Raw genomic sequence first — 11,908 nt, 5'->3', positions numbered from 1 at the left:
TATATAATATATATAATATATATAATATATATAATATAATATAATATAATATAATATATAATATATATAATATATATATTATATATTATATATTATATTAATATATTATATACATATAATATATACACACACACACACTTACAAATATATCTTTTAGTACTTTTATTTCTTCTTATGGATTTGAGTTACTGTCTAGTGCTTTTATTTAAGCATGAAAGACTCCTTTTAGTATTTTTTGTAGAACAGGCCTGCCTATGACAAATGACAAATTCTCTCTTTTTTTTTTTTTTTGTTGTTGTTCTGAGGATTGATCAATTTTTGATTATCTGGGAATGTTTTATTTTTTCCTTAATTTTAAAGAACAGTTTTGCTGGATATAGAATTCTTGAATGGGGCCTTTTCTTTCAGCATTTTGAATATATCATACCATTGCCTTCTAGCCTCCATGGTGTCTGTAAGTCAGCAAAATATTATTTTTTTTCCAGTACTGAGGGCTGAACTCAGGGGCACTTTACCACTGAGCTACATCCTCAGCCTTTTTATTTTTTATTTTGAGACAGGGTCTTGCTAACTTACTTAGGGCTTGCTAAGTTGCTGAGGCAGGTTTTGAGCTTGCAATTCTCCTGCCTCAGCCTCTTGAGTTGCTGGGATTACAGGCGTGTGTTACCATGCCTGGGCTCAGCAAATCATTTTGTCGAGGAGTACCTGCAGTTGATGAGTCATTTTTGTCTTGCTATTTTCAAGATTCTATTTGACTTTGTTTCTTGGCTGATTGTGATGTATTTAGATAATGGTTCTCTTGAAATTATCTTATGTGGAATTCACTGGATCCCTAGGATAAGAAAATCAGTATTGTTAGTTTTTAAAAATCAAATGTAGTTAAAGTAGCTCCATTTAAAAAAATATTGCTTACATGTTGAATATTTTGGGTATATTGGACTAAATAAAAAATATTAAAATAAAATCTAAAAAAATCAAATGTAGTAAGCTTGTAGTCATGTCTCTTCAAATATTCTTTCGGACTCTTTCTCTTCCCCCTCCTGAGATTGCTATTTTGTGCATATTGGCAGCTTGAAGGTGCCTCACAGTCTCTGAGATTCTGTTTGTTTTTCTTTACTCATTTTCCTTTCTGTTCTCAGAGTGGATTACCTTTTTTTTTTTTTAAAGATAGAGTGAGAGAGGGAGGGAGGGAGGGAGAGAATTTTTAATATTTATTTATTTATTTAGTTTTTGGCGGACACAACATCTTTGTTTGTATGTGGTGCTGAGGATAGAATCCGGGCCGCACGCATGCCAGGCGAGCGCGCTACCGCTTGAGCCACATCCCCAGCCCTGGATTATCTTGTTTGACTTAATTTTAATTTTAGGGATTCTTCCTTCTGCCAGATCAAATCTGTTATTGAGGCCCTGAAGTGATTTTTTTCATGTTGGCTTCTTTGGTTCTTTTTCTTTTTCGTGATTTCTATTTCTTAATTCACTATCTGGTGAGACTGCATTCTCAGACTTTTCTTTAAATTTTTCAGACATGGTTTCCTTTAGTTATTTGAACATATAATACCTGGCAAATGTCTTTTTTCTATTCAAAATCTGGGTTTCTTCAGAAAGTTTGTATTGACTACTTTTTTTTTCTTCTGCAAGTGTTATCATTTTTTTATTTTTGCATGTTTTATAATTTGACTGAAAATGGGACATTTTAGTCAAATTATAAAACATTTAATTCTAGAAGTTAGATTATTGTTCCAAGCTAGGTTTTTGTTGCTGTTTTTTTAAAAAAATTAATTAATTGATTGATTTTTTTATTGTTGCTCTTTGTTTAAAGGAAAAAATTCTGTAAAATTTTTATTCTTTTGCAGACTTTGCTGGGTTAGTGGTTAGCAGGTGATTAGACAGAGATTTCTTTAAATGCCCTAACCACTAAGTCTTCCATCCTTTGCTGAAGGGCTCCATAGGGGTTGAGACATGCCTTCAATACTTTGGCAGTTTACAATTCTGCCTTAGTCTACAATTTCTGATTCTGCAGATCCTCTCGGCAAGTGAGAGGAGAAATTGAGGCCTTCTTGGGTCTTTCCTGGGCACATGCACAGTCCTACAAATGCACCCTAATTTAGAGATTCCCAGGAGTATGTCAAAGTTTTCCAAACCCCACTTGGACATCTCATTTCCTAGATCTTCCATTCCCCACCCCCTGCCCCCACCAGTTTCTTTTTTGCTACAACTGATGTCACCATCTCAGGTAGCTGTAATGTTAAATAATTGCTCCTGCTTTTAAAAATTGTGCTTATTAATTTAACAATAGTGCCCTGACAGCTGGGGAGGCTGAGGCAGAAGGATCACCAGTTCAAAGCCAGTCTCAGCAACTTAGTGAGGCCCTAAGCAACTTAGTGAGATTCTGTCTCAAGATAGAAATAAAAAGGGCTGTGGATGTAGCTCAGTGGTTAGTACCCCTGGCACCAAAAATCAAACAAACAAACAAACAGACAGACACCTAGTGCCTTCTGGTTAGGACTTTGTCAATGAGCAAGCTCTGAGTCAAGTCAAATAAAGACAAGCCCCGTAAATGTGCTTTTTCCAGGCAACTGCCAAATAGTAAAATAATGACAATTGTCTCTGGAATGTGGTTTTTTGGGGGAGCATCAAGCCTGTTTTGTTCCCATCAGTGGCTGCTAGGCTGCGGTTTTTCTGTTTTGTGGTTTAGAGTCTGCAGGTTTCCAAGTCTTTCCTGGAGCTGAGGAGAGCAGGATGCGGGCAGGGTGCCTTGTGATGCTGGAGCTGGCTCTTCTTACTGGGCTCAGCCATTTTGCATTACTAAAGCTCCTCATTGTTGAGGGTTTGGCTGGTTTCTAGAGCTGTTTTTAAACATGTTTATTTGGGCAATTTTGGTCTACTTTCCATTGCTTTTATGGGAGAGCAGATTTTCAGAGGCCTTTATTCTACCATCCTAGAAGTGTTTTCTCCAAACACATTGATTTCTGTATTGTGCCTTAATATAATGGTGCATTTAGGACCTGTTGAAAACTCAATTTTTTCCTAGAGTGCTATAATAACCAGTAGCCAAATTGGTTAGCAATATGTTAGAGTGGGCTACGAGGGGCCACTGCACAGTGCATGGACTTTGTCACAAACATGCTTCCATGATTATGACTGACAGGCCTAGAACACAAACTGGACAGCTTTTGATTCAGTAATAATGACAACTGTTCAGCAATGTAATAGGCCAAGTATTTACTATCACCTAGGGCTGAGGAAACAAAACTGAATAAGAGAATCACTACTAGAACAGCTTGTAAAAGCTGCACCCTCAGAGTGATTAAAGAAAGGCTAGGTGACCATCTTTTAAGAATCCAGATTTAGATAGGAGAATATCAAAGCATATTACAGTTAAAGTTCACTCCAAAGCAAACATTTTTTAAGAGTCTGGGGACCCCTGTCCCCAGTCTCCCAGACCTATCAAAATGTTAGGACAAAATATTCAGTGAGAGTTTGGAGTCTCTTTTATGGTGCTGGGGATCAAACCTAGGGTCTTATGCATGTTAGGCAGGTGCTCTACCACTGAGTTATACCCCAACCCTATATTTTTGAACTCTACCTATCAAGATCTCTTTTGGTCATTAAAAACATATGTTTTGTAGCTTAGTGGTAGAGTGATCACCTCACATGTGGAATGCACTGGGTTTGATCCTCAGCATCACATAAAAATAAAATAAAGGTATTGTGTCCAACTAAAAAAAAATTTTAAAAAATGTGAAGTTGATGACCAGTTAGCTATGCCATAGCGTTTTACTGACACCTAGTGGTAAGTATGAATATTGATATAATCTAAAAAGAATAATAAAATTTTTATTTTATAAAAATCATGAATATAGTGATAAAAATTTACTTGTTTTGAATTCCACTTTCAAAAAGGAGTTAAAATTGTTAAATTTTATTTTATATTTTTTAAAAATTATTTTTAGATATACATGACAGCAGAGTGTATTTTGACATATTATATATACATGGAGTATAACTTCCCATTCTTGAGATTGTACACGATGTAGAGTTATACTAGTCATGCATTCATATACGAACATAGGGAAGGTATAGCTGATTCATTCTACTGTCTTTCTTATTCCCATCCCCCACCCCTTTATTCCCCTTTGTCTAATCCAATAAATTTTTATTTTTCCTCCCCTCCTTCCTTATTGTATTAGCATCTGCATATCAGAGAGAACATTTCACCTTTATTTTGGGGGGAATTGGCTTATTTAACTTAGTATGATATTCTCCAGTTCCATCCATTTACCAGCATATGACATAATTTCATTCTTCTCTATGGCTGAGTAATATTCCACTGTGTGTATATATAGTACTTTTTTTTTTAATCTATTCATCTGCTGAAGAGAATCTAGGTTGGTTCCATAGCTTAGCTATTGTGAATTGAGTTGCTACAAACATTGATATGGCTGTTACTGTAGTATGCTGACTTTATGTCCTTTGGGTATATCCCCAGGAGTGGGATAACTGGGTCAAATGGTGGTTCCATTCTAAGTTCTGAGGAAACTCCACACTGCTTTCCATAATGATTGTATTAATCTGCAGTCTCACCAGCCACGTTTGAGTGTACCTTTCCCCCACATATCCTCATCAATATTTATTGCTGCTTGTATTCTTTTTTTTTTTTTTAAAGATGGAGCTAATGCTGAAAGCTCCAATGAAGTCTTTTTTTTTCTGAGAGAATTTTTTTTTATTATTTATTTTTTAGTTATTGGCAGACACAACATCTTTGTTGGTATGTGGTGCTGAGGATCGAACCCGGGCTGCACGCATGCCAGGCGAGCGCGCTACTGCTTGAGCCACATCCCCAGCCCTATTGCTGCTTGTATTCTTGATTGTTGCCATTCTGATTGGAATGAGATGAAATCTCAGTGTAGTTTTAGTTTGCATTTCTCTAATTGCTAGAGATGTTGAAAATTTTTTCATATATTTGTTTACCACTTGTATTTCTTTTCTGTGAAATGCCTCTTCATGTTCTTGTTTCATTTGCTGTGAAGAAGCTTTTTAGTTTGATACCATCCCATTTCTTGTTGTGCTTTAGGAGTCTTGTTGAGGAAGTTGCTTCCTAAGGAGTTGGGCCTACATTTTCTTCTAGTAGGCACAGTTTCTCTGTTCTAATGCCTAGGTCCTTGATCCTCAAAAAGTTGAGTCTTGTGCAGGGTGAGAGATAAAGGTTTAATTTCTTTTTGCTATGTATGGATTTCCAGTTTTCCCAGCACTTTTTTTTGATAGTGCTCTGGCTAGAGTTTCTATGTTGAATAGAAATGTCTTTTGAGAGGCTGTCTTTTCTCCAATGTATGTTTATGGCGCCTTTGTCTAGTATGAGATGATTGTATTTATGTGGGTCTGCCTCAGTGTCTTCTATTCTGTACCATTGGGCTTCATGTCTGTTTTGGTGCCAATACCATGCTGTTTTTGTTACTATAGTTCTGTAGAATAATTTAAGGTCTGGTATTGTGATGCCTCCTGCTTCACTTTTCTCACTGAGGATTGCTTTGGCTATTCTGGGCCATTTGTTTTTCCAAATGAATTTAATGACTGTTTTTGCTATTTCTATGAAGAATGTTATTGGATTTTTAATAGGAATTGCATTAACTCTGTATAGCAATTTCGGTAGCATGGCCATTTTGACAGTATTAATTCTGCCTATCCGAGAACATGGGAGATCTTTCCATCTTCTAAGTTCTTCTTAAATTTCTTTCCTTAGTGTTCTATAGTTTTCAATGTAGAGGTCTTTTACCTCTTTTGTTAGATCCCCAAATATTTTATTCTTTTGAGGCTATTGTGAATGGGATAGTTTTCCTAATTTTTCTTTCAGTTGATTCATCATTAATGTATAAAACACAATTGATATATTGGTGTTAATTTTATATCCTGTTAGTTTGCTGAATTCATTTATGAGTTCTACAAGTTTTCTGGTGGAGTTTTTTATTTTGGGGGAGTGTCTTCTAAATATAGAATCATGTTGTGGGCATAGTTTGAGCTCTTCTTTTCCTATTCCTATCTCTTTAGTTCCTTTCTTTGGTCTAATTGCTCCAGCTAGAGTTTCTTTGATGAAGAGAAGTGGTGAGGGCATCCTTGTCTTGTTCCAGATTTTAGGAAATATTTTCAAATTTTCACCATTTAGAATGATGTTGGTCTTCGGTTTAACATATAGAGCTTTTACAATGTTGAGTTATATTCCCTCGTTTTTCTAGTGTTTTGAACACGAATGGACACTATATTTTGTCAAATGCTTTTTCTGCATCTATTGGATAATCATGTGATTCTTGTCTTTAAGTCTATTGATAAGATGAATTACATTTATTGATTTCTGTATGTTGAACCAACCTGGTACTACTGGGATGAACCCCACTTGATCATGGTGCATTAACCTTTAAATATGTTTTTGTATGTGATTTGCCAGTATTTTATTAATAATATTTGTATCTATGTTCATGAGGGACATTGGTCTGAAGTTTTCTTTCCTTGATGCATCTTTGTCTGGTTTTGGTAGCAGAGTGACAGCTTCATAGAATGAGTTTGGAAGGGTTCCTTACTTTTCTATTTCATGGAATAATTTGAGGAGGACTGGCGTTCTTAGAAGGTCTGGTAGAACTCAGCTGAGAATCTGTCTGGTCCTGGGCTTTTCTTTGTTAGTAGGCTTTGATGGTGACTTTAGTTTCATTGCTTGAAATTGATCTATTTACGTTTTATGTGTCTTTCTGATTTAATTTGTGTAGGTCATATGTCTCTAGAAATTTGTCAATGTCTTCAAGATTTTCTATTTTATTAGAGTATATATTTTCAAAACAGTTTTTTATAGTCTGTATTTCAGTAGTGTCCATTATAATTTCCTTTTTCATCATGAATTTTAGTAATTTGAGTTTTCTCTCTTTCTCTTCATTAGCTTGGCTAACGGTTTATCAATTTTATTTATTTTTTCAAAGAATCAACTTTTTATTTCATTGATTAATTTTTTTTGGTTTGTTTCATTGATTTTGGCTCTGATTTTAATTATTTCCAGTCTTCCACTGCTTTTGGTGTTGATTTGTTCCTCTTTTTCTAGGACTTTGAGAGGTAATTTTAGGTTATTTATTCGGTGACTTTCTATTCTTTTAATCAATGAGCTCAATGCAATTAACTTTCCTCTTTGAACTGCCTTCATAGTGTCCCAGAGATTTTGATATGTTGTGTCATTATTTTTATTTATCCCATGTAGTTTTTTATTTCATCCCTGATTTATTGGTCATCCAATAGCATATTATTTAGTCTCCAGGTGTTAGAGAACTTCTGTTTTTTTTATCGTTGATGTCTAATTTCATTTCATTATGATGTGATAGAATGCCAGGTATTATCTTTTTTAAAAAAAATATTTGCTAAGAGTTGCTTAGTGGCCTATGATATGGTCTATTTTAGGAAAGGAATGTGTGCTGCTGAGAAGAAAGTGTTTTCAGTCATTGATGGATAAAATATTCTATGTATATCTGTTAAGTCTAAATTATTAATTTTTTTTTAGTTATAGAGTTTATTTAGTTTTTGAGGATCTATCAAGTGGTGAGAGAGGCATATTAAAGTCACCCAGTATTATTGTGTTGTGGTCTCTTTGATTCATGAAATTGAGAAAGTTTTGTTTGATGTATGTAGATGCTCCATTTTGTTGTTGATGCATATTTTCCTCAAGCCATATGAAATGTCCTTCTCTGACCCTTCTGGGACTAACTATGGCTTGAAATCTACTTTATATGATATTAGAATGGAAACCACTGCTTGTTTATGAGATCCATGTGAGTGATCAGTTTTTAATCCCTCCTTTCACTCTCAGTCTGTAGATGTCATTGCCTATGAAGTGAGTCTCTGAGAGACAGCATATTGTAGGATTTTGTTTTTTAATAAAATTTGCCAGTCTTTGTCTTTTGATTGATGAGTTTAGGTCATTTATAGTCAATGTTATCATTGAGAAATGATTTTTATTCCCTGTCCTTTTGACTCATTTCTGGTTTTTAATTTGAATTAGTTTCTCCTTTGATTGACCATTCTTCTAGTGTAGTTCCTCCCTTTGCTAGTTTTCACTTTTATTTTTCATTTCTTCTTCATGAAATATTTTATTGAGTATATTTTATAGTGCAGGCTTTCTAGTTTGTAAATTCTTTTTAACATTTGTTATCATGGAAGGTTTTTATTTCATCATCAGTTCTGAATTTTGCTGGGTATAGTATTCTTGGCTGGCATCCATTTTCTGTCAGAACTTGATATATATTATTCCAAGACCTCCTAGCTTTGAGGGTTCTGGGTTGAGAAATCAGCTGAGATCCTAATTGGTTTCCCTCTAAATGTAATCTGTCGTTTTTCTCTGGAAGCCTTTAAAATTCTATCTGGATTCTGTATGTTAGGCATTTTTCATAACAATGTGCCTTGGTGCGGGTCTGTTGTAATTTTGTATATAGGGTTCTACAAGCCTCCTGTATTTGATTTTCCATTTCATTCTTTAGGTTTGGGAAAATTTCTGACATTATTTCATTAGAAAGTTTGTGTATTCCTTTGGTTTGTATTTATTCCAATATTCAAAAAAATTTGGTCTTTTCAGGTTATCCCATATTTATTAGAAGTTCTGTTCATGGTCTCTTAACATCTTTTCTCCATGGTCAACTTTATTTTCAAGGTTATATATTTTGTCTTCATTACCTGAAACTCTGTCTTCAAAGTGTCTAGTCTGTTAGTGATGTTTTCCATTGGATTTTTAATTTGGTTTATTGAATCTTTCATTTCAAGAATTTCTGCTTGATTTTTTTTCAGAATCTCTCTTTACTGAAGTGATCTTTCATTTCCTGATTTTTCTCTCTGATTTCACTCCTTACATTGTCCTTTACCTTCTAGACTGTTTATCTACATACATTTTAAACTCATTCTCTGACATTTCCTCCACTGTGGTGTTGATGGGTGCTGTTATTGAAGTGTCTTAGTTTATTTGGGGTTATTTGTTCCCTTGCTTTTTCATGTTGTTTGTATGTCTACCTATGTAACAGTATAGATCTGGGGCAGGAGAGTTTCTACCCTGTGGACTTATAGCATCCCTGAAGATTTCCAGTGTTTAAGTAATAACAAAACCAATGCAAACAATCTACAACATTAAACCAAATAGTTCTTGCTATGGCATCTACAATGTTAATTGTCACAATAAACAGAAGTGATGATCAGTTATTGCCTGCAGTAAAAACAGTAAGTTTTCAAAAGTGTTTACAATTTTGAGTGGTGGTCAGGGAGAGAACAGAAGTGATGTAGGATGTGATGATTATGAGGGAAGAGGAGAGAAGATAAAAGTAAGAAGTTATAGTTAGAGTGAAAGAACAATATGGATTGGCTATAGAAAAGAGAGAGAATCAAGGAAAACAAATAAGTGAGAGGAAAAAATATAAAGTAAAAATTAAAAAAAAAATAAAAATAAAAGAATACAAAAACAAAACTGAAATACACTAATCAAACATCCTGGTCCTCAAAGTACTGGCTTCAAGAATACTAGAAATGAGAAAAAAAAAAACTCATCTATGAATATGTATAAATGTCCATGTTCTGTAAGGGCACAGTTGAACAGAGAAAAGAAAATAAAATCTCAATGAAAAGTTAAAGAATTGTTTCCATTGAAGTTCAAATGATTCTTAGTTTTCCTTCTCAGAAGTATTAGGTGGGGTGGTCTGAAGTGTGATGCTTGCTCCACCCTCCTGATGGGGTTGCTGGAGTGAGAGAGGTGATCCTGTAGGCAGAACTCCTGGAGGTAGGGTTTTGGCTTAGGTAGGCTCCAGGTTCTTGGTTCTTTGTTGAAGGTCAATTGGTTGGTCTGAAGATTCTAAATCAGCGCACCTCCAGGGCCCAGGAATTGCCAGTCCATGCTAGAAGACTTCACCCAGGGACCTCTCCTGGGTTCCACTCCTGTGGTGGAGGAGCCAATTCTTAGTTCACTCTATCACCTGTGGACCCCACATTTTCTGGTCTCAGGTTTAGTCTCCAAACTCAATCTCTCCCGACACCCTTTTGAATTCCCAGCCAGGTGCATCTCTCCCAGTCGCTCCTACAAGCAGCTGGGTTGGAGAGGGACGGGGAGAGAACCAGTTGGGCTTCCATGACTAGTAGTCTCTTAAGTAAATCCCTCTCCATGTTTGATCTTCACCTGGTCACTTAGGCACACTCTATGTTGGCAGTGCATTTGCCAGGTCTGTATTTTGGACCAAATTTGGGTTTGCCATGAATTGGCTTCTCCAGCTGCTGGCCCCCATGCTGTGGCTACAAAGTGGTTCCTTCCTGTGTCCTCTGCAAGCACTCGGGAGAGATGCATCTTCTTTCCTGCACAAAGATATTGTGCAGAATGCTTTTCAGTTTGGTTGGGTAGTGTCTTTGATCTCTGATCTCTCCTTACCCAGACACTCCTCAGGCCTCCTAAAAATGTGGGTTCCTTTAATTCCCTTATCCCTCGAGTTTGCTTGTGGTGGGGCTGCTCTGGCTGGTGTCTCTGGCCACGGTAGTGGAGGTGGCACTTGGGATTTCTTCCTTATTTTATTACATCCAGCCTCCTGAGTCCCCAATCTGCTTTGAGTATCTAGTATTAAATCCTGGTAAAGCCCCCCACCAACTCTTTTCACCCACTTTGCTGAGAAGCTGACTGTCTGCTTTCTTAGTTTCACTCTACCTTCTGTATTTCACCTTCCTGAATCCTTATATCCTATTTTATCCTTAAAATAATTTTATCCTGAAACTTCAAACTCTTCAATATCTTGAATAATTGATTTTATTTATAAGCTAAACTAAATTACCTTATTTTTTTTAACTCCCTTCAGTTATTCTACTTTTCTTGGTAGGTTAATAAAAAAAGAAAACAGAAAAACAGCATCTAAGTTATCAGTTTATTAAAGTTTAATGATGTAAGTTGATATCACTGAAACATATTCTCTAAATATAAGGAAGAATTACAAATACCAATCCAACTCTATGAGTGCTGTGTTTTCACAATGGTGACACCCTTTTTGTGACATTCTTGTTTGGATCTCTGAACAAGATTGGAGAAGGCTGATTCTGGTTAGACCCAGGCACTATGTTTAAGAAACAATAGGTGCAAGCCAGTCAATGGGGGAATTAGGCCCATGTTTGGGTCTCTTCAGAATGCCTGTATGCTAAATAAGTTGAGATAAATAGCCTTGGCTATTGAGCCATTATACACACACACACACACACACACACACACACACACATATACTTTCTGATTTACTTGTAGAAAAAAGAGTAAGGCAGAATGTGTCAAATTTTTCACAGCAAGTAAAGCGTATTAATATTAAGGCTAGATGCAAAAAAAAAAATCAGTTGATGTGGTTGATATGTTTTAACAATACAGAAAGTGAAACTTGGGACTGGGGTTGTAGCTCAGTGGTACAGTACCTGCCTACCATGCACAAGGACCTGGGTCTTATCCCATCACTGAAACAAAACAAAACAAAAAAACAAAACCTTACCAGGAGAGAAGAAACATTTTGACATAATATACAAAATACTGCTTCTCTCATTATGATTGTGACTTTGAAAGGGATTATACACTTCAAATAATTTTCCTTCTACAGCCCCCCCACCATATGGAACATATGGTTTAAAAATAGAAGAAAACCAGTTCCTTTTCCCAGTTAAAATAAGAAAAGGAAAGCCTTGAGAATGGCAAACCACCTTCTCTGTGAAGACTGTCTCCTTGCAGATCTGGCTTTCAGTTCATGCTTTCAATCTCCACCCTGTGCTGCTCAGAGGACTCCACAGGCCCTGTCAACAACCCTCAGATGGCTCAAATGCAATGATGCCTGTGTCAGAGAAGATGACATTCTGCTTCTTTCATCTATTTTAGTGATAGGCAAATATGGCAAGA

Source organism: Marmota marmota, unplaced genomic scaffold (assembly GCF_001458135.2).
Source record: "Marmota marmota marmota unplaced genomic scaffold, marMar, whole genome shotgun sequence".
NCBI classification, from domain to species: Eukaryota; Metazoa; Chordata; class Mammalia; order Rodentia; family Sciuridae; genus Marmota; species Marmota marmota.
The sequence above is the reverse complement of the archived record's forward strand: the minus strand, read 5'-3'. Positions refer to the sequence as shown.